Here is a 26,197-nt window from a genome sequence, read left to right on the forward strand (position 1 = left end):
CATCCCCGTGTGACATGTGACCTGATCACATTTCCTGGCTCGCGGCAGGAAACGCTGGTTTCGGGTTAGCATGCTCCTTTTTGAGTCACACGTGAGCCCCTAAGGTTAACAGCTGGAACACTGTAGGTGCCACCTTGGATTATCAGGTCCCTCCAATCGAGCTGCCCTGGCCTTTCTGTTTGAGGTTTGTCTCTAAGACAGGAGTTCACACGCATCACAGGGTGAGGCTGTCAAACTGAAACCAAGAAACCAACCCCACTGAACCATCCTGTGTCACTTTAACCATCCAGTGTCACTGTAGGGAGCCAAGGAGCTGGCTGCTAACATTTGCATCTGTCCCCTCCTACGTTGGACAACCGATGACTAAAATATGTAATTTTTGGATAACGGGTTGCTTCAGCTCTGTGACTGGGAGCTAGAAATGAATGTACTCTGGCATTTTAGGCTTGAGTCTTTCCTGTTTCTCTGAATGGGCATATTTTCAAAAATGTCTTAAATGTAAAATTAAACCCTGGGCTGTCTCCTACTCCAGAGAGTTAGACTCAGGCTCAAGGGTGAGGGCAAGACACAGGGACACGGCTTCGCATTTGTCTGTGGGATAGCACGCATGCACACACGCTCACACTTGTGGGAGCAAGTGCAATTGCAGGCAGGTGTGCAGAGGAGAGGGCCAGTGTATATGCAGATATGAGGATTAGGACATATACACACGAATGTGTGTGTGTGTGTGTATTATCATATGGAAGCACAGAGAGATGTATATAGCGCATAAACATGAGAAACATGTGACATATGTGTATACACATGTGGGCACGAGTACACGCACCTGTGTATGGTTTGTGGGTACTCTGTATCATTAGAGAAAGTGTGTGTTTGCGGCATGCATGTGTTCAAATGCACGGGGTGCATGTGCGACATTCTAACATGCAGGGGTGAATGTCTACATGTATGCACACACGAGCGAATGTACATCTATGCCGTTCTGAATGTATCCTTATGTGTGGGCATGCAAAAGTACAGGGTTCGAGAATACATGGGCATGGGCATGGGCATGGATGTGTATACCATGCATATATGGGCAGGGTGGGTGCTGTGTTCATACAGAGTAGCTGAATGCATGCAGGCACATTCCTGAATACTAAGTGTGTAGTAATCAGTATAAAATGTCAGCTCTGAAAAATGAAAATCAGTAAAGTCCCAAACAGATGTTCCCCTCCCCACCCCCGTGGAAGTAAACACAAAAAACCAAGGCAGGTGGGTGGAGTTAGACATTTAAGCTCATTTCATAGCCCTATTTTTTTTTTAACACACAGACTCAGTACCTAATATACTAATACCCATGGCAAAAGACAGTCTTGAGAAGGATTTTCAACTTCTAATGTAAGCATGGGTGTGCGTTTTACCTTTGTGTGCAGAACCAATGGTGGCTGAAACACCTTTGTTATTTTTTCCCCCCTTCTGAGGTAGAGCACAGCAGCCCTGGTGTACTGCTGAAGGCTATTCTTTTGAAGTTCCAGAGATGGTTGGGTAGACTGCCTCAAAAAAAAAAAAAAAAAATCAGACACTCAGATAGTTGAGCAACAGACTATGGGAAGGTTTTCGGCAACGCAGGTTTGGGGGGTGGTGATGGAGCGGAACCTAAAGGAAGTCTGGCACGCCACATCTCACTTTCTCCTTGCTGCCTGCCATGATGTATGCCTGCCTTCCCATCCCTGATGCCTCCGTGGCTTCCAGAGTCTTTGCCTGAGGACAACGATCATTTCCAGGGCAACTTTAATTGCTTTTTAGGCTCCTGACTACTGTTTCTCTTGGCCAATTTGTGCTTCCTCGAACAAGCGCAGATATCAAGCCTCTGGAGACTCGCCGAGGCTGGCAATTTTGTGATGGTCAATCCTACCCCACTTCTGCAGGAACTCTTCTCCAAGAGTTTAATTGGCAAGCAGAGGAAGAGGCCCTGCCCATGGCTCAGGAACTTCACCACAGCCCCGGAATCAGCCAATGAGAGGCACTATCTCTCACTAGGAAGACCGCCTTGGCCAGTCCTTCTCCTCCCAGGACAGCCTCGCAGGTTGGGGAAATGTTACCCCCAAAGAGACCTACAGCAGCCAGGATGGCGACCTGGGGAAATAACGTGGTCTAATTTTAGTTTTACATTTTCACAAGTCAGAAGGCAACTAAGAACGTGTCCGATATATTACTGAAAAGTATTTTCAATAAGATGCTTTAAAAAAAGTGTCTTGCCCAAGATGGTTGATCTGAGTCTGACGGGAAATTGTGGACACCAAATTCTAAAATGTACTTAAATACAAAGTCAATTAGGGGATGCTTGCCACCCCACACCAAGCTCTAGAAATCACAGGGCACTTGTTATCCCCTCACTCTGAAGACCTAAGAGCTGCATTTGGCCTGGGCCTGCGAGCCACGTCTGAGCTGAAAGGTCCTGAAAATCTTGTCATCTTGCATCAGGCGGTCTCTCACTACTTCAGCATGCACCATCCCGTCTGTCTCTTACTGAGCGAGCTTTCATCACCTGTCAGTCGCCGCTCCTGCTGTTCCGAACACACAGATGAGATGAATGAAGGTACAGCCGAGTCTTAAGTCTCATCTTTTCCCTGTCGCCACTCCTCTGTCCCACCCATCATGCTGTTGAAGAACGGAGCCCGTGATACCATTCAGGGTTTGCAAGCTCCGAACACACTGGCTACCAAGGGCTCTCAGGTATTCTAACCTGAGAAAATCGTGGTGTTCCCCCTCACGTAGGCCTCAAGGTACATGTGAAAGTTTGCATTCCTGGCTGGAGAGTTGCTCATCAGAAGGATGGAACGGGGGTTGATTTAAGGCGGGCAGGGCCTCACCTGGTCTGTAAGCTCTCAAGGGCAGGAGACAGATGATGCTTTACGAGTGTACAGACATTACGTAGAGAGGAGTCCAAACGAGCACGTGGCTTAAGCTACAATCAGCAAACTCATGGGACCCGTCCTCCTGCAAGCCTGCTCAAGGACAGATGCTTGCTGTGATATATGATGGTGTTTTCATGAATCATTTGTCTTTCTTCTCTCTAAGTAGTGGGGATGGAACCCCGGGGCTTCACACATATGACGCAAGCGCTCTCTGAGTGACCGTGAGACAAGGTCTTACTGAGTTGCCTGGGATGGCCTTAAACTCACTCTGTGAACCCATGATCCTCCTGTCTCAGTCTTCTGGGTACCTTGGGTTATGAGTCTGCACCCCCAGATCCAGCTGAGGCACTTTTCTTTTTTCTTTTTTGGAGCTGGGGACCAAACTCAGGGCCTTGAGCTTGCTAGGCAAGCTCTCTACCACTGAGCTAAATCCCCAACCCCGGTACTTTTCTTAATAGACCGATGCAACTGTACTCAAGTCAGACTCCTTATCTAGATGAGCCTCCTGAAGATGCTCATTCTCACGGTCACTGGCTAGGTACACGGAACAGAGCATTGTAAGAACTCATTATACAAATACCAAATACCTCCTGAAAGTGAATTTACATCCCTGGGATCGCCTGATCCTTTGGGTAAAATCAGGGCCCAATAGAAAGCTTACGGCAAAGTATTGCCTGCAACTCTGAACTGCGACTCTCAGTTTCTCTCGCCATAGTAACCACATCCACGTGGCAGACACTATCGTAGCAAACGGAAGGAGAACAGCCGTACCGAAGCCAGTGTATCCATGCATCTGGGGCGGTGCCAGCACATAACATTCAATGGCTTGCAACTACAAGGTGGCTCGTTTTGGAAAGTTACAGGAAAAGAGGCTTTCCTATGGGAAACCTCTGTGAGAGTCCCACCTTACCCTCGCAGTTTGTCCTAGGCTGTCTGGTGGCACTAGGTTTGTGTCGGCCTTGGTATTTCATATTGGAATTTGCTTGGTTTACTTGAAGGCCGTGCCAGTGCTTGCCCTGTTGGACACAATCATTCAGAGAAGCTCTTGTCCATCATACAGTGGCTGTTGCCATGGGAAACAGAATGGGATTCTCGCCTTGCCCTTGCCTGTGTTAGCATCTGTTTCTCTGTGAGCGCAATACCTGAGAGACACAACTTGAAGGAGGAGGTGTTTGGGTTTGGCTCATGGTTTTAGAGGGTTTTCCCACCATGGCAGGGAAGGCACAGGGCAGTCAGTCCTTGTGGCAACAGGAAGCAGAAATTGAGATAAGAAGTGGCACGGATGACATAGCCCCAAGGAGCTACCCCACTGACCTACTTCTTTCTGCCAGGCTCCCCCTCCCAATGTTTCCACAGCTTCCCCAAATAGTGCCCCACCAGCTGAGGACCAGGCATCCGAAGCAGAGACAAAGCTAACTACATCCACCCTTCCGTTCAGAGTGTTGACTTGATAAACACCTGCAGAAGCTTCTGGAAGGTGCACTTAGAAAGGCCTTTCACAAGGAGGGTCTGCCGTGACCTCTGGATGAATCAGAATCCGAGAGGAAGGGAAGGAAGAGCAGCTTGGGGAAGGGAGATGTGCTGTGCTCCAGGACTCTGAAGGGCGCCTCTGGGATGGTTCTCTTGGAAGCTTCAGGAGAACTCAGAACGACTCTGGTCACTGCTAGAAACAGCCTTATTGCGTCTCGAGGAGCTTCTAGGTCCATCTGATGGCACTAGGTCTGTGTTGGTGACTCTGCAGCATCTTGTGGCCAGGAATCCACATGGCCAATGGTTTCAGACAAGCCTACAGACTGTTCTAGAAGGTGCCCATTGCTCACACACTCAGTTAATGCCGGGGCCATTTCCTAGCTGAACGCCCTTGCCCTTCTAAACTTGTAAGGGGTCTCCAAATTCTTTTAGGAAATGTCGGCTTCAGAGTTCTGTGTGACAGAGTGAAACAAATGCCCTTGAATGTTTTATATTCAAAATCCTTTCTGAAAACATTAGTTTCATATATGGGAAGAATGGGATCCCCACTTCATATCATAGAGCTAAAGTGCTCGCCCAAAGTATGACTTCATTGCCAGCATGATAGGAACTCCTATCTGCCAAAGCAGAGGGTATAAGCCAGGCTGGAGCCCCATGACATATTTGCCCACAACACTGCTGCAGTCAGGACTTGGGGAGAGTGTCAGACAAGGCACTCACCCATGGCTTCACCCTGTAATAGCACCAAGACATGTATGTAAGCAGATACCACCTGGCATGCATGTGGTGTGTGTGTGTGTGTGTGTGTGTGTGTGTGTGTGTGTGTGTGTGTGTGTGTGTGTGTGTGTGTGTTAGAGAGGCATCAGTAGCAAATAGTTGCATTGGAAATTCAAGGCCACTAAATCACTGGAGACTTCATGGTCACATTTCTGATCCGTCTCTGCTTCTTGTCTATTTCTTGCCTTTCTTTCCTTCTACCCAACACCTCCCCGCTTTGCACTGACCCATTCCCCATCTTTTAGAGATATCTTACCCAATAGGAGGCAGGACACAGATCAAAGTAACCCAAAGCAGGGGCTCTGGAGATGGCTTGGTTGGTAAAGTACTCGCTGTGCTAGCTTGACGATCTGAATTTAGATCCTTGCCACTCACATACAGAGACAGGCATGGCGGATGGTACACGCCTGAAATCCCAGCACTGTGGAGTAGGAGAGAGGAGGATCCCTGGGCCCTGACACCCAGATAGTCTAGCTGAACTTCAGGTTCAGTCGAGACCATGCCTCAAAAAATAAAAGGCAGAATGATTGAGGAAGACACTCAATGTCAAACTATGGTCTCCAAGTAGATACCAGACCTACATAGGACCAAAAGTTACCAACTTGCAGAAGACTAAGTCAGAGCAAGCTCTTCTGGGTTCCTATCAACCCTTTCTGTGTCCACAGCTGACAGGAATGAACTAGGTTGTACAGGGTAAAGCAGGAGTTTTGCATAAGTGAGTGGTACAGATCCAGAAGTAGAACTCTCTAGCTCTCTCTAGCATAGATGTGGCAGTCACTACCCACCAAGAAAGTTCTTTTTACATCAAGAGAAAGCAACCTTTCAACCTTTGTGATACTGACCTTTGAGCAGAGCAGTTGTCTGGGGTGGATTCTCCTGGAAGCCCAGGGAGCTCTTAACAAGATTTCTGTTTACTAGACACCTGCATTGTGCTTCTTCCCGAGTCATGACAAGTCAAAAACATCTTTAGGCACTGCCAAAAGCCCACTGTGGGTGATGGACAAGTCATAACCCATGACATAAAACCAGGCAAATTTTACCTTGGGTTATCTGTTTCCAGATGGAAAACTGCCCTCTAGTGTTGTGGGTGTGAACCTTTGTGTGCGAGCTACGTACAAGGTTTGCTGCTTTGCAAATGCTTTGTTACCAAGTTGTGGGTTAGCCATGAAGTAAGTCTCTTTTTAACTCATCACATTTCGTGTGTCAGTGTGCAAGAATGGTTGTTTAATGGGTTTAATCACAGGACTGAGCTCAAGAGTTTTTATAACTGTGGTCCATATGAAGTTTTACAAGTAAGAGGAAAACGGAGTTCATTTCTGTATCCATTTTGGCTGCCAAATTATGCACAGTCTATTCTATGGATGAGCAATGGCAGAAACAAACTTAAAACCCCAGCATTTCTCCTCCCTGAAAGACGGTATGTTGATTGATTGATTGATTGGTTCATTAAAGACAGGGGTTTTCTTTGTGGAGGCCAGAGGCCACCATAGTTGACCTTCCTTAGTTTCTGTCCATATGTTGCTGTTGTTTTTGGTTTGGTTTTTGAGACAGGGTCTGTTATTGGTCTTGAATTTGCCTAGCAGGCCGGCAAGCCACGGGTCTACCTTGTCCCTGCCTCCCCAGTCCTGGTATTACAGGTGTCCTGGGGTGATCCTGTCCACTGCGGATCTAAACTCAGGCCCTTCCTTACTGACTGAACAATCTCCCCAGCCCCACCCTCGTGTGTCTAGCACGGAAGTGAAACACGTGGGTATGTTTGCACGTTCCCACTCTGCCACCCTCCCCTAAACTCTATTTTAGAAACTCAAGCCATGGGGACCCTTGCTTCTGATTTTGTTTTTCACACTTACAGTCTTGCATTTTATAACAAAAGCTTCTCGGGTTTGGGCAGAACGTTGTAGTCTATCCTAACTCCAGGGCTTGGGACTCCCGAAGCTGAGCTGAAACTCTCAGACAGGGGCTCCTGAGAAACAACACCACACCCAGATACACGCTGTATAACTGGGCTTAGCTAACTTCTTGTACCCTGCAGAGAAAGCAGACACTGAAAGACTATTGAATTATATTCCACGGGGCTGGAGTGGTTTTGCAACACTGGGATTTAGAAACACATGGAAAATTCCTCAGTCTTTCAGTAATGAGGGTGAGGCTTTGCTGTGTGCTCCATTATTTAATGGGCTGAAGTGAACAGGTCTTTACATCGATAAATCTATCTGATGGGGAAATACAATGTTTAAGAACTTGGACTTTTCTTTTGGCGTAAGAGTATTGGTTAACCAACCCATGCCTTGTGGCTGTTGGGCAAACGCTCTGGCACCGAGCTACACCTGCAGTTCTCTCCTTTTTATTTTGAGGCGGGGTCTCGCCAAGTCGTCTAGGCTAGCTTTGAACTCTGCCGCAAAACAGCCTTGAACTTGCAGTCTTCCTGTATCTATCCCCTGCCTGTCAGGGATACCAGGTCTTGCTGGACTAGGCTTTTTTTTATACATAAAATAGTCACAAGGCATAAAAGGATAAGACACGATCTCGTTTCTCCTGTTACACCAGGAACATCCGAGCTAGCACTCACATGGCTGTTAAGAGTTTTACAATTTTTGAATCTTCACTAGAGTTTTGTCTGGTGACATTTTTGCATGTATTTTTGTGTATTTTGTATTGTGTTTATACATGTTTATATGTCTGTTGGGGTACACGGCTGGGTAAACGTGTACCGTGCACATCTGGCTGTGGCTGGAGGTTACACTGGGTACTTTCTTTGGTGCCTCTCTGCTTTATTTATTGAGGCTAGGTTTCCCACATGAATCCAAAGCTTGCTTATTTAGCTAGCCCACCTCGCCAACTTACTCAGGGGATCTCTTGTTTCCACTTGCAACCCACTGGGACCAGAGGCAAGTCACTACACTGACCTACATCTAAGTGGTTTCTGGGGATCCAATCTCCGGTTCAGGTTTGAACAGCAATCTCTTTACTCAGCTCCAACACTATTCTTTGACATTTTTGACAGTGCTGGGAGCTGACCCTAGGACCTCATGCATGTGAGGCAGACACTCTGCTAACTGAGCTACGTCCCCCAAGTCTCTTTGTTAGTCATTAGCCAAGATTGCATATGAGGAGTTGGACATGGAGAAGGGGAAGGGAGGATCTATATGTCAGCCCGTTCATATACCAGGTAGCACCCAACCATCTTGGACAGCGCTCCTGTCCTCCGCTACACTTTCACACAGCTAACCTCACCGCCAGGGGTCTGCAATAAGTGCTAAGGCAGCAGATGACTGAGACTAATCAAACGTCTGGAAAGTTGAAGGACTCTGTGAAAAATGAACCTGGGAGTATGGGGAGGCTGATGGCAGGGTGTGTCAGAGTCCGGGCTGTCGATGGAGAAGAGAAATGGGGCTGAGGACTGGCAGAGGTCCCCCGATGAACACCCTGGTGACCTATGGTCTCAGTGTATCTCTTGTTCCATAAAAATTCAAGTGCTGGGGACTTAATCCCTAAGTGCGTATGGTAATAATATTTGGCATCGTTGGGAAGTAATTCTAAGTAGATGAAGTCATGGAGGGGTTCCAAAGTAGCATTCAGAAGCTTTTGATGTGTGTGTATGTGTGTGTGTGTGTGTGTGTGTGTGTGTGTGTTTGTGAGAATATCTATCTATCCATCTATGTATGTATGTATGTATGTATGTATCTATCTATCCATCCATGTATGTATGTATGTATGTATGTATGTATGTATGTATGTATCCATCCATGTATGTATGTATGTATGTATCTATCTATCTATCCATCCATCCATGTATGTATGTATGTATGTATGTATGTATGTATGTATCTATCCATCCATCCATGTATGTATGTATATATCATGTATGTATGTATGTATCTATCATCTATCCATGTATGTATGTATCTATCTATCTATCCATCTATCCATCCATGTATGTATGTATGTATGTATGTATGTATCTATCTATCTATCTATCTATCTATCTATCCATCCATCCATCCATCCATCCATCCATCCATCCATCCATTTCTTGAGACTGGGTTTCTCTGTGTAGCCCCGGATGTCCTGAGACTCAGTTTTTAGAACAATGTGGCCTTGAACTCATGAAGATCTGCCTGTCTCTACTTCCCAAGTCCTGGAACTGAAGGTGGCGTTGCATTTGCCTCTAACAATTTGTCTTGCTGTGTGTTCTTATTTACACAGATTTGCATATAGCTTGGCATAGGATGCCCCCCAACCCCCAATTCCATCTTTTGGGAAACATGCACTGCCTATGGAAGGGAGAAGGGGAGGTCTGGTCTTTTCATCCTTTCTGGGGTGATGCTAGGGATGAGAGGGGCTCGTGTATGAGCCAGAGACTCCCTGCCCTATCTTGCCAAGTGCATTTTCTCTAGCTCTCCTTCCTGAGTCATTGCTGGGGGATTTGGGAGCAGAGCACTCAAGGCTCACGGTGGTTGCTGGGATAAGACACTATCAGCAGCTTCTCTCTAAAAAAAAGGGCTGAGTATTTACAGAAGGAAAAACAAAAGGCGGGAGAAATGGATACATTCAAGATTTTTTTTTTCCCCTTTTATTTTCCTGCCAATCTTTACAACTGAGAACAGCAGAGCCCTCTCCTGTGACCTTCCCCGAGGCAGCTGAGTACAGGCAGGGAGGCATTCTGCTTGCTTTGTTTCTGGGTCTGTGATGCTGTGGGTGTTCGGGGGACGTGGAGTGGGGGCTGGAGCGGTGTATCTGGGGCGATACCAGAGGGCTGGTGAGACAAACCCCAAGCACACTGGTCTTTTAGAACAGAAACAGCTGGCTGGAGGGACATGGATAGAGACAGCAGAGTAAGGGGAAAAAAATATACATCTCTTTTTATTGCAATTTCGCCAATTGGGAGAACATTCTGCTGGGGGGGATGTCTGCCAAGGACTTCTAATTCAGTTTGTTCCACCCATTTTATTTTTAAACCTGAGTGCAGATTTTATTCCTGGGATGTTATAGGACCAGTGTGGGCAGGAATGGGCAAATTGACTTCAGAAATCTTTACAAGTTGAAAGGGACCCCTTCTCAAAGTCTCCAAGTGAATTTCAAGGGGGTGAATCTCATTTCCTTTTCCTTCTGAGGAATGTGACCTTGATGTTACAAAGAAAAGGAGCACGGTTAAAGTTCAGGAAGCTCTGAGAGCGAAGACCACTGCCAGGCATTGTAACCGACACATTCACTCCATTAACCCTCCACTGGAGTTTTGCTTACAGGCCAGGAACCGAGTCCTTCTTATTCACCCTCCTTCCTGGATGAGACGGTAAGGCAGGGAACCACTGCCAGACTTGGGTTCAAATCTAGGTCTTGCCAAGGCCAAAATCCCTCTTAGCCACTGTGCGACTGTTGGTGTCTACTGGGTCAGACACACGAACGAACAGTTAATTAAGCAACTCGGCCACTAGGCTACTGTGTGTTGCTATTGTACCATGGTATCAGGTTCCTTGGCTTGCACTTTTGAAGAGCCATCTCAGGGTGAACAAGGGTTGTTTACAAATAAAGGCAGGAGCTGTGATGGCAGCATCAGGGTATCAAGGTGGTGGTGAAATCGGTGGATGTGCATGTACATGTCTATTTCGTATGTTGCATGTTGCATGTATGTATGTATGTAGGTATGTGTGTGTTCATGTATTTATGCTTGTATTCAGAGGTCAGGCATCTGCACGGCATGGGCATGTTGTCCTCAATCATTTTCATCCTGTTTTTTGACACCGAATCTCTCATTGGGTCTGGGGCTCACCCGTTGGCTAGACTGGCAGGCCAGCGAGCTCAGGGGATCTTCTCGAACTGGCTTTCCCAGAGCTGGGATTACGAGTGCTTGCTCCGACTACGTTCTGCCTTACCTGAAGATGCTGGCATCCAAATCAGGTCCTCATGCTCGCACAGCTAGCACTTCTACGCCACACCCTCTCCCTGGCCACAGTGGACGCATATTTTACCACTGCCATGATTATTCGTTCACTGGGAAAGGAACCCACGAACTCTTGCGCGGAGCTGCACGCTCAGCTCTGTATACCCTCATCGATTTGGGCTACACGAAGCAGTGCTCAAAGGTTCCCTCCCTCCTCCGAGAGCATTTACCTCAAAAGTCATTTTCCTCGGCTCCTATTTATTACTGCTTTTTTGCTCCGTGGTTCTGAGAAACCGCACAGAAAATCACCATGGCACGCTTGCTAAATTGACCCTGTAGGGCTCTGCCACTAGTGCACGCATCATCCCAAGAGGGAAAAGAGCCAGTGTGCCAGGCCCATGCTGAGAATATCATCATGAAGCCGACAGGGAAATGCAAATCCGCGTCTCTCCCATAGTTCATTTGCATGGCGTTTCTTTGGCTTTGTGGAACCTCGATACTAAAATATCAATTTCTTTTTCTTTCCGAAAGGGTATTAGCTTCGTGGGATGTTTACAGCTTGAAGAGAAAACGGGCTTAATAGTTAGAAACATTTAAGCCGTACAATTAGAAGCGTGAGAGGAAGAGGGGAGAGAGGGGTGCTGATGCAGATCCATCACGCAGACATACTTGGGCTGTTAAAATATGCTTTCCAAGTTTGGAAAGAGGCAGGGGGTGGGGGCGGGGGCTCGCGCATGTCTGCGCACAGTAAGTACGGCCACGAAATTTGCTTAACCTATTTCTGTTTTCTTTCTTGCTGTGTTCCCACCCCCACTTCCCTCTTGACAACCTCAGAAAGGAAGAGTTTTGCTTATAGATGATGAGGGGCCTGAACTTAGTCACCAAGTGTACACTTGCAACGGAGTCTGAATGGAAGCTCGCCAGTGTCTGGGCTGGCGTTCAAGCATCCCACAACTTCGAATGTATTTCTCTCTCTCCAAATGAATGTTTTTAAACTCTCGGGATTTTTTTTTTTCCCTTTCGGAGGCACTACAAAGTTCAATCCTCACCTCTCAGTTCAGAGAAAATACACAGCAAACAATATTTTGCTGGAGAGATGTATAAGGAACTCACTTCACAGTGCAGCCTATGGCTCCAATGGAATGCGAGCTTCTGATGGTTTGTTTTTTTTTTTTTTTTTCTTTTTTCGGAGCTGGGGACCAAACCCAGGGCCTTGGCGCTTGCTAGGCAAGAGCTCTACCACTGAACTAAATCCCCAACCCCTCTGATGGGGTTTGTACCAAAACATTTCTCAATGGGTATCAGATTCAGGAACTTCCTGGGGACAGCAGATTGGAAGAAACCTTTTAAAAGTCCATACGCATTGAAATATTGATTATTTAAGTAGCAGGCCATGCCTTATGAACTTACTTCCTGAATAAATGTGAACTTTTGTCTCTTGGGTGACAGTCTAATACAGTCTCCATGACTACTGGACATCAAGCCAACAGCTCTGCTCAACCAGAAACCAGCAATCCCCTCCATCTGAATATGCCTTTAAGAGAACAATTAATTGATCGCCCCGATTTCCTTGGACCCCAGGAGAAACGACTGTTTGGTGTTAAATTTCACACAGGGTTGGCTTCAAGATGTGTGGGTGAAGCAAAGCAGAATGATCTTAGGAGATTTTTGAGATGGAAAAAAAAAAAACAGAGCCCTGTGCCTGCACAGGGAGGTGTCTCTCCAGGTTAAGCATGTCCTTGTCATGTGGAGAACAGGCAACTTCCGGTAAATAGGCATTTGGAGGCTTCAGACCGCTGGGGCTACAGGCACATGGATATCTCGATGCAGTCAGTGGCATAGCCCTTGCCTGCACAAAGCATCGTGCACTAAAAGTCCCCTCCCCCTTTGACTAATGGCGAGGCATAGCAGCAGGAATCAAGGAGTGTTTGGGTGCAAGAAACCGAGAGGTGCTCAAAATAAGGGCAGAAATAGTAAAGCCAGAGACCGTCTGCAGACCCAGGACTCAGGCTCCACCGAGGATCCCCGACAGGGCCCTGACAAGTCACTCTCCATGGGCCCCACGCCTCTCTCGCCTTTTGCTAAGTCAGGTCATTGCCAGACCTCAGGCCTCTGGACCCAGAAGTTTTAAAAAAGCATTCAGCAAACACGGATGCCAGACTCAGGACTTAGCATATCCACATATCGGACAGAGACCAGTGAAGCCCCAAATTGATTCGATACCATAGGTCCCAGGTTACAGATTCCAAAAGCCCTCAGAGTTTGGCATTGAGGATAATTTTGGGCTCACCCTTATCCATATACAGAGCGCATGCGCACATCAAACAGGCCTAGGTAAGCGTTAATTCTCCAGGAAAAGATGACCCATGACTCTCATTGCTTCCCACTTCTGCTGTTACCCATTTTATAGCTGCCCTGGCAAGTCTTCCATAGCTCCTGAAAGGGGATGACAAGCAGTACAATGTACCCCTTTCCTTAATTTACCTGCACACTTTCTCGGCTGTTATAGAGAATATATATATATATATATATATATATATATATATAATAGAGAGGATATATATATATACACACATATAGACATATACATACATACATACACACACACACATATACATTTGCTAGAACAGAGAACTGGAGTTGCAACAGGTTGTAAGCTGACATTTGTGTGCTAGAAATTAAGTCTGGGTCCCTTAGAAGAGCAGCCTGTGCTCTTAACTGATGAGACGTCTCTCCAGCCTCCTTTTTTTTTTTGATGAGTGAGTAGAATCTGTGACTATGCATTCATTAGGGCTCACTACCACATAGTACAGTTTTCAGTCTGCTTCAGGGGTGTGTGTGTGTGTGTGTGTGTGTGTGTGTGTGTGAGAGAGAGAGAGAGAGAGAGAGAGAGAGAGAGAGAACACGGATTACTATGTGCCTACCTGGTGTCCACGTGTAGGTCAGAGGACAACTTGCAATACTGGCTACTCCCCTCCTACCGTGTGGGGCTTGGGGATCGAACTCGGGTTGTCAGGCTTGGCTGCGAGTGCCTTTCCCTCTAAGTCATCTCACTGGAACACAGCTACTCTTTATTCTTCCAGGTTCCAGACCGCTATCCACTTCATTCGACTAAATCAAGGACTTGTCAGTGAGGCGCTGTGTTGCCGTCAGTTAAAGATTGAGCGAGGGAAACAAATTGGCCCTCGCTCTCAGTGAGCTTCCATTTTAGTCTTGACGCAACTTTGGGCACAGTGATCCCCACTCTTACGTGAGACTGTGGGACAGGAAATACAGATAGAGATAGGGCACTGCATTCCCCTATGTCCTGACCCCTAGGATGGCATGAATTCTAGGCATTGGTCCCTGAAGGCATGAGATGTCTCTGTGTTCACAGAATTAGCTGTAATTCAGGATAATGCAGGATGCGGGTGGCAGGTGGCATGAGACAGGAAGCTTCCTGTGTATTGAAACACGTTGTCATAGACCAGAGCCAAAGCAGGGAGTGCTATGTAATTATGACCATGCCACTAGTTCATATAACCTTTGGTTAGGGACCAGGAACCTAATGTCTGCCATCTGGACAACAAAGAAAGAAAACAGACGTCCTGTGGAGGGACTTAAACCACGATGAAAGATTCTGGGTCGAGAGATGACTCAGAGTCTCAGAGAACTGACTTCTCCTGGGGAAGACCAGAGATGGATTCTCAGGCATTAGGCAGCTCAAAGGATCTGAGGCCTCTAAGGGCCTCTAAGGGCACCTACACACACACACACACACACACACACACACACACACACACACACACACACACCCCATCTTAAAAAGGGAAATAAGCATTTGGTGTGCTTTCTCTTTTACTAATATTATAGGTGTAACACATTCATGATGCTGTTACCAAGCACGTAGCCTGCTGAGCCAGACGTCCTGGAAGCAAGGAGGAGGCTAACGGTGACGCCCACTCTCACCCGTGTGGACAGTCACCTTTAGTTAGCAATGTAAGGTTCTACAATTCACCCTTGTAACCCTACAGATGGGCAGCAAACTGCCTTCCTTCATCACCCAGAGCTCAATGCCTAGTGGACCTACTGCTTATAATTCATCTAAGAGTGAGTCACACTGAGAAATCTGGCGAGGAGGAAGTTGGAGAGATGGGACAGCAGCTAAGAGTGCGTATTGCCCAACGAGGAGGAGACTGAATTTCAAATCTCAGCGGTCACACTAGGCAACTCACAAACACCGTACCCACCCCTACCCATACATGACAGGATGCATACACAATATAAAACAATAAAGTAAATAGTATTTAAAAATACAGTAAGGGTTATATCCAGGTGAAACATATGAAATAGATGGAAATTTAATAATGGGGCTTCTTGGGTCAGTGGAATCCATACAATAACAGAGCGGGAGTCAGGGGAGGCTGGTGGTCTAGTACCTGCGCCCCTACCGCTTTGTACATGGAAGGCACTTGGTAAACATGGCACGATTGGTGCCTCTGAAGCAGAAAGAAACGATTCGAGGTTCTAGTCGGGAGTCTCGTGTAGTCTGGGAATCAGGTCTGTCGCTCTCATCACTTGGCAAGAAAAGCTTCCCAAGGAGGAGTCTCAAAACCTCCCCTCTCGTGACTGATCCTCTGCAGATCCAAACTGGAGCTGCTCAGGAAACGAGGCATTTTGGCAAGAGGTGCTAAAAGGGTCATAAATAAATAACCATACACTGTGCATCTGCTGATCCCGCCTTCTGTGGTGTGAGGGACCTGAAAAGCTTGGGAAAGGACAACAGAAAAAGTTGTGAGTTCCCTTTCCATCTCAGGGAAGAAGAAGAAGGAGGAGGAGGAGGAAGAAGAGGAGGAGGAAGGAAGGAGAGAGGAGAAGGAGAAGAAGAAGAAGGAGGAGGAGGAGGAGAAGGAGGAGAAGGAGAAGGAGGAGAAGGAGGAGGAGGAGAAGGAGAAGACGAAGATGATGATGATGGAGAGAGACACAGAGAGACACAGAGAGAGACACCATTGACGACTACTGGACAACTCTATTTCATAAGTTACAAAGTCAATTCTCCACGCTAGAGAAGGCCTGGAAGTCAGGGAACTCGGGGCTTAGGATGAAAAGAGTGTGGGGATCTAGGAGCCTGGACTTGTCCAAGCTACCACAACACGTACCAGAATGACCAGGACTGCCATTTAGAGTTCACAGCCTACATTCTCCCATCTTCACTGTCTTCATACTATATTCATCTAGAAAGGAGAAGCTTTGATTTTTTTCTTTTTGAGACAGGATCACTGGATGGCCTAGGCTTGTCTGGAACTCGGTTTTGATCCTCCATGGCCTCCCCAACCGCTGGAAGTAAACCCATGTGGCACCGGGCTCGGCTGGAAGTGTTTAAATGGAGAAGTGATGACTAGCAGTTGGGTGCTTTGCTTTTCAAAGCCTGCTCTCCTTTTCCTGTTTTGTTTTCCCCAATAAAATACTAAAAATATATGCCTGAAACCAAACCTTTCGCGTCTTCGAGTGTTTTCACTTGTGTTCAGAAGGATGGCATTTAGGGAAACAAACAAAAAACCAGCTTCCCAAAACCCATGAAAGGCTTCAAGTAGGGTATGGGGTGATGGTGTACCTGGCCAAAGGTGGGGCGGATTACCAATCTTCCCCAATCTTCTCTCCCCTCCTCTTCCTCCCTGCTGAAGACAGCATGATGGCAACAGTGGAAGAACACAGAAACCAGGGTCACGTGAGCGCGAGGTTCACCGATGACACCAAACCAGAAAGACGTGAGCATGCAATCCGTGACCTAGCATCAGGAACGGGTGCAACTGAATATGGCTACAGCCAGGAAAAAGGCATGCGATCATGAGACCAGGGTGAGGAAAGGGAGCAGGTACTGAAAGACTTGTGGTCAAAGAGTCCTCGGGAGGTATCAGTGGTTGGTGGACAGGTTGATGAGCAACTTCAAGGCCGGCGATAGTGAACTGGCAAATGGTGTGGTGTAACTCATCTGACGGGGTGGGACTGACGCCCATGGGAGCGTCCAGGTGAACTCTTAGTCTGCCCTGCACTGTTTTAAGCATAACAGCCGATGCTAGATAATGTTTAAAGAACAGAGATGTATTGATTATGGATCTTCTGGGCAGTTCAATGTCAAGGGAACTCCCATATGGGGAGGAAGGGAAGAGGGGAGGGCATTATCAGAAGACAATTATCAACCTGCTCCTGGAGTAACAGCATTGTGGTGGTACATGTTCATATCAACCTGACTGGATTTAGAATCACATCTCTAGACATGTCTGTGAGGGTATTTGCCAGAGAGATTAGCTGAGGAAGAACGACTCTCCCTGAAAGTGGATAGCACCATTCCATGGCTAGAGTCCAGACTGGAAAAATAGGAGAAAGTGAGCAGGGGACCAGCATTCCCACCCCCCAGCCCCGCCCCTGCTTTCTGAGTGTGGATGTCATGTGACCCGCTGCCTCTCGCTTCAGCTGCCCCAGCTTCCCGCCATGATGGACTGTGAGTGGAAACAAAGCCTTCCTTTAGCTGCATTTGTCAAGTGCTTCATCATAGGAACCACCAAGGTAGCAATACAAGCACAAATCTACTCGTAAGAGTGGAGCCTTCATATCCGATTTACCTCTTGAAGATCCCACCTCTCCACATTGAGGCATTGGTGCTTACGTAGCCTGGCCTATGGGGGACCCATTCATGAAACCTGTAGTAAGTGGGGCACATAACCCTCAAACCGATAAAGCTAGGCTTCCACACACAATAAAGCTACTCTTAAGGAGGAACCTTTCTTCTGAGGTGTATTCAGTTTTACTTAGCGTGTCTTCATGAGTGCCGACATGGATGCTTGTGTATCGTGCGCATGCCCAGTAACCATGGAAATTGGAAGAGCGTGATAGAGCCATTGGAATAACTGGTATTTCTGAGTTGCCACGTGGATGCTGGGAACTGGACTTGGGTCCTCTGCAAGTGCAGCAAGTGTTTTTTACCTGCTGAGCCATTCCTCAAGTTCGCGGAGAAGCTTTGGAGAGGAGAATCAAATGGTACTTGACAGTAGTTCTATGGTCACAGGGAGTGAGGGGGGTAAGTCAAAGCGAGAGACGCGGAGACACCGGAGTAAGCAAAGCACCGGGCTCTGGAAGGAACAAAGCAAGGGGCTCTGGAAGGAACAAAGCAAGGGGCTCTGGAGGAGCCCCGGAGCTGGAAATGGTTTTCTCATTCGTCTGCCCCAACCCCTCCAAAAAAAAAAAAATACAGGAAAATTCACTTAACTAAAGAATGAACAACAAACCAGGATTGTGGTCAAAGTCAGTGCTGTTGTTATGAGCAGGGAAAAAAAAATTTAGACTAACAACATTCTCACCACAAAGTCATGCCCACAACACAGATGGAAACCTTAATACTTCAAAAGAGCTCGGAGGATTGGGAAAGTAGGAGAGAGAAAGGAACGGCCAAGGGGATGGGGAGGCTTGGAAGTGACTGGAGAAACTCAAGATTTAGATCAAGGGAAGCAGAGCCCTTGGCACGGGATTTTAAGTAGAAGAGGAAAAAATAAAATAGAAAAGAAGATTAAACAAGAGAGGACACAAGGCAAAAGCTACTCCCCAGGGGAGTCAGAGAGAGGAAGGGAAGAATGGTTTTATGATCAAAAAGAAAAGAGGCAAGAGAAAGAACGTTTTAAGAGAAGCCTCTGAACGTTTAAGTCAGGAAGAGGAAAACAAAAGAGCCTTAAACAGGGAGCCTGGAATAAACTCTGGGTCGGGAAAGCTGACTATTAAAGACCAGGAGTGAAATGCTGGTGCGGTCCTATAATTCCAGCACTTGGGAGGAGGGGCAACATGATCAGAAGTTCAAAGCCATCCTCTACTAATTCATGAGTTCAAGGCCAGCCCGGGCGAAGTAAAACTCTGTTTTGTATCATCAGATACAACTATGATTGGACTCAAAGAACTCAGCTGCTCAGCTGACGAGACTCCCAGTGGCCAGAACTGACATGTTTTCAAGACCCAAAGAGCAGTCGCAGTTAGGGATCCATCTGTGAGTCCGCGAGAAGACTTTTAAGTCATGGTGACTCAAGAGAACACTATGAACCAGAGCGATGGTAAATAGCAGGAAAGCATCAAGCACTTGTTCAAAACCTGAAGCAGCGACTACCCAAATTTAAGACGTAAGGGCATTTGTCTTCATGAATAATGAATCCCACAGATAAATGAAGAAACAGCGGAATGAGGTTACGGCCATTGTGAAATATCCCCTTAAGCCTAAGAATGTGGAGCAAGGTCTCTGTGCAAAAGAAGGCAGCGGTAAGCAATCCCTCCTGTGGTAAAGACGACATGCCGACCACCGGCTGCTCAGACAAAGGCTGAGGAGGTGAAGGGAACAGCTCACAGCTTCTAGAACTCTTAGTCAACACCAGAGCGTGCAGGGACCGCAGGAACATGGCCTACCGACACCACGTGGATGCAATCAACGAAATCCAGACGGAGGCGAACTCACCGGACAAATGGTCTTGTTTCTCAACACAGAGAGAAAAACCAAGAGGCATAGAAGGATGGAGGAGGTAACAGAGGTGTAGAAGAGGCTTGAGGGACAGAAATGATAATAATCATTTATTTGGATCCTTAGTCAAAGAAATCTCTGTGTGTGGGGGGAGGGAGGGAGGGAGAGAGGGAGGGAGGGAGGGAGAGAGGGAGAGAGGGAAGGAGGGAGGAAGGGAGAGGAGGAGGAGGGAGGTTTTCCTTACTTATCGCATGTGTATGTGGTCATACGTGTGTGCGTACATGTGTATAGGTGCTTATGCATGTGCAGGGAATGCTCTGGCCTCAGTGATTATCAGAGCATGGGCTGAGGTCCATCTCCTCAGGGCTGGGATTATAGATGCACACCAACATGCCTAGGTGTTTTGTTTGTCTGTCTGTCTGTTTGTTTTCTAACGTGGCGTCTATGTCTTGAACTCAGGTACCCGTGATATATAAGCATTTTACTAACACAGCCCCCACACCAGCCTCCTTCTTCCTTTAATTATTAGTTCTTTAACATGAAAAGAAAATATTGTGGATTTATATAAAACAGGGGTCTGAGTCTTTCGAGTACTAAAATATCTATGGATAGCACGCTGCTCGAATTTAATTCAAAATAGCCTTGGTGAAGGCAAGGGGTGAAGGCAAAGGCAGGTTACGTTTGCCTAGGCCGAGGAGACCGGGCAGAAGCGGGCATCTTTCCAGGTCTCTATGTCTGGACTTATTCCACATTGCTATGAACCCAAGGCTCACGCTCTTCTGGGAATTCAGTGATGTTTCTCAAATATTCATTCCCGTGGCCATCACTGGGGTAGCTATTAAATCCCACATTCCCATTGTCAGCCTGCTTGGGATACTTATTAAAATTGGAAGTCTTCTCAGTCTGGACTTCTGAGTCAGAATTGCTGGGAATGGAGCCTAGAAAATTCCATTTTATCTTAAACACACTCCACAGGTGGGGCGTTTACACGTGCTGTTTTGCTTTCTTTGGCCTGCAGTAAATAATTTCCACTTTTCAAAATGTTTAAAACAATTTAGCCCCAAATGGGTTTCCCTTATAATAACCTAAAATATTCTTCACCTGTTACTGTTTCCTTTCCATAAAATACATCTTCACGGGGTCACGTATCAGCAGCCGTCCTAAGTTTGTTATGGGGAGCTCTGTGGTGACAGAGCTGCAATCCCAGACTGAGCTACATATAGGGACCATGTATCAACATTTTATTGTGGGAGGAGGGAACTCAAACACACAGTATAAAGCTTGCTAGGTACCAGCAGCTCACACTCAAGGCTCACCACATGGGCATGAAATTACAAAGTGTGCCCCCTGTATGAAAGGCAAGCCTGATGTTAGAGAAGGTATACGCGATCCCGGCGCGTTGGTTTTTTTTCAGTCTTTAAGAAAAGGCCTCATGCAGGACAGGTTGGCCTTGAACTCCCTATGTGGCTCAGGAGGACTTCGGAGTCCCCATCTTCCTGTTTCCACTCCCTGTGTCCTGAGGTTGCAGGCATGCCCTGTCACGCCTGGCTCCGGATATACAAAAATCTTAAGAACATGGTAAGTGATCCTGGGCTCCCCTGGAACATTAGCTTGATAACTTATTTGGGGATTTAGCTCAATGGTAGGGTGCTTGCCTGGCAAGCGCAAGGCCCTAGGTTCGGTCCTCAGCGCTGGAAAAAAAAAAAAAAAAGATAACTTATTTCTAAAGGTGAAAAAATCATGTGCCAGCTTCCCCAAAGCCCTTAATCTTTAAAATGAGTCATGTGGGGCTGGGAGGTCTGGCTCATTGGCTGCATGCTTAGTTAGCACTTTTGTCTCCAGTACCACACAAAGCAGATATAGTGATAAGGAAAACCCAAGCACTTGAGGGGAACAGGTGGGATCAGCTTGAGTTCAGCCTTGGCTATGTGCGAGTCTGTCTCAAAGTGTGTGTGCGTGTGCATGAGAGAGGGAGAGAAAGGTAGGGAGGGGGAGGGGGAGGGGGAGGGAGGGAGGGGGAGAGGGAAGAGGGAGGGGGAGAAGGGAGAAGGGAGAAGGGAGAGGGAGAGAGAGAGGCATACTTATTCCTTATGGTGGTGTGTATCATTAGAAGTCAGGTGACTCAGTTTCCCTGGTTAGCAAGTCTAACTTATCAGGATGATTGGCAAGAGTCCAGCATCAACAATAAAGGCACCAATAAGAAGAGCGATCAGCAGAAAATGAATAGAATTGGTGCCCAGCGTAAAATTTACCAAGGTGGTAGTTGCGGACTTAGACATTTTACGTATAAGACTTCTGATTTCATCTTTAGGAAAGCACGCAGCTTTTATACTAGTTTAAAACTCCCGGAAGACTCAGAGCACCTGCATTTTATTTTTAAATTGAATTTTCACTACTAACTGTCATTTTTAAAAAGCCCCTGTTTGTCACATGGTAGAAAATTGCTTAATGTAGAAGTTACTTTGTGAAAGTTCTTGCCCAAATGTAGAATGTGGGGTCAACATCATCCTTGTGATTTTAAGGTCGATATTAGGGCAAATCCATGTGCATTTGAATGCTTTAGCAGCTCCTACTACGCGTGTGACAACACCTACTATGCTTGTGACAGCTCCTACTATGTTTGTGAGAACTCACACTATGCTTGCGACAGCTCCTACTAAGCTTGTGTTCAAACACTGCTGGTTCTTATCAAGGCTTGGAAGGCCCTAGAGAGTCTGAGGCCAACTTTCTGATGTCACACCCCTGGCTTACTCTCATTTACCTGTGACTTTTCAGTCGGCACAGCGAGTCCTAGGTTTTCCTTGGCCTTCAAGGTCCAGTCTGATCTCTGCCTCAAAATCTTAACCCTGGAGATGCACAAGACATGGTCATGTAGATCCCCGCTCCTGCAATTTTCCATATCTGGCCAACCCTCTGTGTAGTGTGGTGGGAGGCACCTTTAATCCCAGCAATTGGAAGGCAGAGGCAGGAAGATCTCTATGTATTTGAGGTTAGCCTGGTCTACATAGTGAGTTCCAGACCAGCAAGGGCTACCTAGTGAGACTCCTTTCCCTTTTGACACCTTGATTCATACCCACTGTCTTTACATGGTCTTGAGATCCCCAACACAGGTGACATGGCCAGTCTAGCCCTTCTTAAGCACATCTTTTATGCTAGCATGAAGCTTCTTGAAGAAAGGCACACAGGAGTCCCTCAAAGATGGCATGCTATGTATCTGTTGAATAACTAAAAAGTCTCCTAAAATGTCCTTCAAGGATAGTAGTCAAGGTCTCTTATGCAGTGACGATCCTACAATTTAACTCTGAAGACCACTAGGCTAGATTATAGTCCAAGAGGAGAGCCTGTGCCAGCCATATGTCTGCCAATCCCATTCAGGGCATCTTCAGCAGCCCTCATGGATGGAATGGGTTTCTTCTTGCATTCTGATGGGAAGTCTCTTGTTCTCTGATACCCAGTAGCAGACTTGTATATAAGAAGTCTTTCAGAATATTTACTTCCTTCGCTACGTAGCCATCCAAGAAGTCAATGCTTGCTTCCACCCTGACACTGTCGTGATCGGCAATGGCCACCTAGCAGGTTTGCTCTGATCATAAAGCCTCCAAGTCATGGTTTCAGTTGGACACAGCTGATATCCTCTTGTCAGAACAACTGTGGCTCTATTCTCATTTCCCCATGTTTATAAACTCTTACGTTCATTTGTACAAAATGTCATAATACCACCATGACTACATCATAGACAGAAGCAAGCCCCTGTGCTGGCCATCCATGGATTTTCATGTATTAAAAACAATTCCCTGTGGCATAAATTGGATAACTGAATTGAACTGTTGGTGTTGGACTGCCAAAGGTACCCTGCTAATGGCAGCCAAGCATCAGTGAGAGAATCAAGGTTAGAATTACAATCACCGGGCTCAGGAAAGCAAATGCAGAAACCTACGACCCACAAGCTGTTCTTAGGACACCCACAAGGGGCTCATTGATTATGTTATAACCAAATATTTTCTACCTCTAAGAAGACGTAGGCTACAGGAAGCTATGACATGTTCCCTAAGCTGTATAGTCTTATCAATTAAAAAGTCAAAATTCTCGTTTTGGATCCGGGTTCAAGACAGGGTTTCTATGTGTAGCTCTTGCTATCATGAAACTCACCCTGTAGACCAGGTTGGCCTCGAACTCCCAGAGATGTGTCTGCCTCTGCCTCCCAAGTGCTGGGATTAAAGGTGTGCACTGCCACCACCCAGGAACATTTTGACTTTAGAGTAACATTCTCCTCCTCTGCCTTGTGTTTTAAAAGTATGAGGTATAAGCAGAGAAGATTCTTAAGGTAACATGTCCCTAGTTTAGTAAATCAAAACCCCCTGTTCTTAGTTGCAATTCCCCGTTTCGGTAAAGCAAGTTTTTTTTTTTTCCCTCAAGATTTTGCAACATTAAAATAACAGCAAAAGGAAAGAAATTGAGGGCTGCAGTTAGAAAGGACTACAGATGCCTCCATAAAACTGATTTCCAGTTTCTCTAGCTCATCACACACCTTCATTGTTCCCCCCACCTAGACAAATAAGTCAGCATTATAGGTTGATGTCTGGCATGCATTATGCTAACACAACTCTCTTTTATCAATTTGGTTATGCTAAAGCGACACAGAAGGTTGTGCTTGCAAGAGGAGCTGATGCTAAAAATATTTGCAAGCCACTGCGCGAGACAAGGGATGATGTTTGTAACCCGTGGGTGATTACCGCTACAGTGACATAATGTGGAAACACGGGATAAATGAGAAAAGAGACGGGACATGGCTCCTCATAACTGTCATTCTAACACTTGCCAGCTGAGGCAGGAGGATGGCTGTGAGTTTGGAGACAGCTTGGGGGAAATAGTGGGTGCCAAGCCAGTTTGGGATATCGGGTCAGATCCTATTTTAGAAAAAGAAAGAAAAGGGAGGGGCAGAGGAAGGAAGGAAGGAAGGAAGGAAGGAAGGAAGGAAGGAAGGAAGGAAGGAAGGAAGGAAGGAAGTTAGGAAGTTTGTCAGTCAACCAAATCTGCCCTTTCAGAACTATCTGCCACACGATACCCAGTTTTGGATTCAGACTATACGTTTATAGCTCAGTTGGCTTTTTCTTCCCTTTTCTCCATGTGTTTGGGGGTCAGGTAGACAAAAGCTAGTCCCAACATTGAGACAACAGGTTGCCAGGCTGCAGTGGGACCCAAGGAACAGTTTTTATTGAACTGTGACAGTGACCCCTTACTTCCTTGCTGTCTAGTGTTCTACCTCGAAGGAAGAAGGTTCCCCAGCACAGAGAATATAGGACTGTTACTCCGTCCGAGAGACAGGCTCCCACTCAGTGTGTTTACCACTAACATGTCACCAAACAAACCACTTCCCTTCCAGCCAACACATCTGCCGCACGGAGGTGGGAAAAGTTTGTCATGATTTCTTAATAGTCCGTCGAAAATCCAAACATATAAAACTCACCTGGCACCCCATAATCGCTAATCAATAAGTGCCCCTTTCTTTGGCTATCCTGCAGACCCGCTGCCCAGGCTGTTGTCCCACCAAGGACCAAGCTTCCACCTTGGAGCTGGGAGTTTATGCTGATCCCCTTTCTGAGTACCACAAGAAGCGCAGCCTGTCTTTTCTGAGCTCCCGGTTAGTACCCCTATGTCAAAGCCCCTTCAAGAGAGGATAAAGGGGACATAAGTGGTGAGAGAAAGAGCTGCAAGAGACCCAGGCCCGACCTGGGAAAGCAAAGTGGCGCTTGAGTTGATGGCAAGTTACAAATCATCAGACCCCTCTCGAAGTTTCCTTTCGTTTAAATCACAGTCACTCTTTCCCCGGTGTTGAATGGGGTGGGGGTGGGGGGAGCACCTCGTTCTCCCATGGCGGAGTGAGCACTTGTCACACTTCAGCTGTACAAATTATATAGGATTGAAATAGTAGAGCTGAAGGAAACATGGGGTTTGTAATTAGAGTTCGCACTCCCTCCTTCACCCTCTTCCCTTCTTCCAGGCAAACGGGAAGGAGCAGAGCTGAAATGCGGCTGCTTAAAAGGTCAAAAGGTTGTCACCCCCTCCCATATTCTATCTTTAGCCTCTCTTTCCTCTGTCTGAGATGCTCAAGACACAGAGATGGGCTTCCTCTGTGCACAGGGAAGATTCTCGGCCTGGAAGGAGCAGGTCTGTGGTCCTAGGCTCTTAGGCTGAGACAGGAGGATTGCCAGTTCAAGCTCTGCCTGGGATACAGGGTGAGCTCAAGGCCAGTTTGGGTACTTAGATGCTGTCTCAAAATTAAACTAAGAGGAGCTAGTATGCCATGCGTCTGTATGTCCATCCATCTGTCTGTCTGTCTAGAGGCAGCCAGTGGTAGAGCATTCACCTAGCATGTATAAGGCCTGGAGTCAATCCAGTGTACTTGGAGTCAGGGAGGGGCAGAGAAAAATAAAGAAGAAGAAACATTGTGGGTAGCATTCTGTTTCTGAAGTCATCGCTGGGACAACCCCCCCAAGGAAAACCCCCAGCCTCCAGCCACTTAGATTCCCTTTCCTTTCGCCCTTCATGCACGAGGTTGTAATGTGGCTAATGAACAATCCAGAAGCTTCCCTAAGCAAGCAACATTCATCGATTACAGCCACACAGAGAAATTTCAGTGGGAGAGGAAGAGGCCAGCATCAGAGTTAAGATTCTGAGGCTGCGGAGGGAAGGGTG

The 26,197-nt window shown here is 46.8% G+C and overlaps 1 protein-coding gene across 4 annotated transcripts in view; it reads right to left on the minus strand.

Moving 5' to 3' along the window:
- Atxn1 (ataxin 1) overlaps positions 1 to 26,197 on the minus strand; it is a 286,644-nt gene that overhangs the window by 89,652 nt on the left and 170,795 nt on the right. Inside the window, exon 1 of one of the 4 annotated variants that reach the window (XM_032919592.1) lies at positions 1,404 to 2,011. The exons of the other annotated variants lie outside the window; for them this stretch is intronic. The gene's annotated coding sequence lies outside the window, so the exon portion shown is untranslated. Of the gene's footprint in view, positions 1 to 1,403; positions 2,012 to 26,197 lie in introns of those variants that run through there. 4 annotated transcript variants of the gene reach the window in all.

Source organism: Rattus rattus, chromosome 14 (assembly GCF_011064425.1).
Source record: "Rattus rattus isolate New Zealand chromosome 14, Rrattus_CSIRO_v1, whole genome shotgun sequence".
NCBI classification, from domain to species: domain Eukaryota; kingdom Metazoa; phylum Chordata; class Mammalia; order Rodentia; family Muridae; genus Rattus; species Rattus rattus.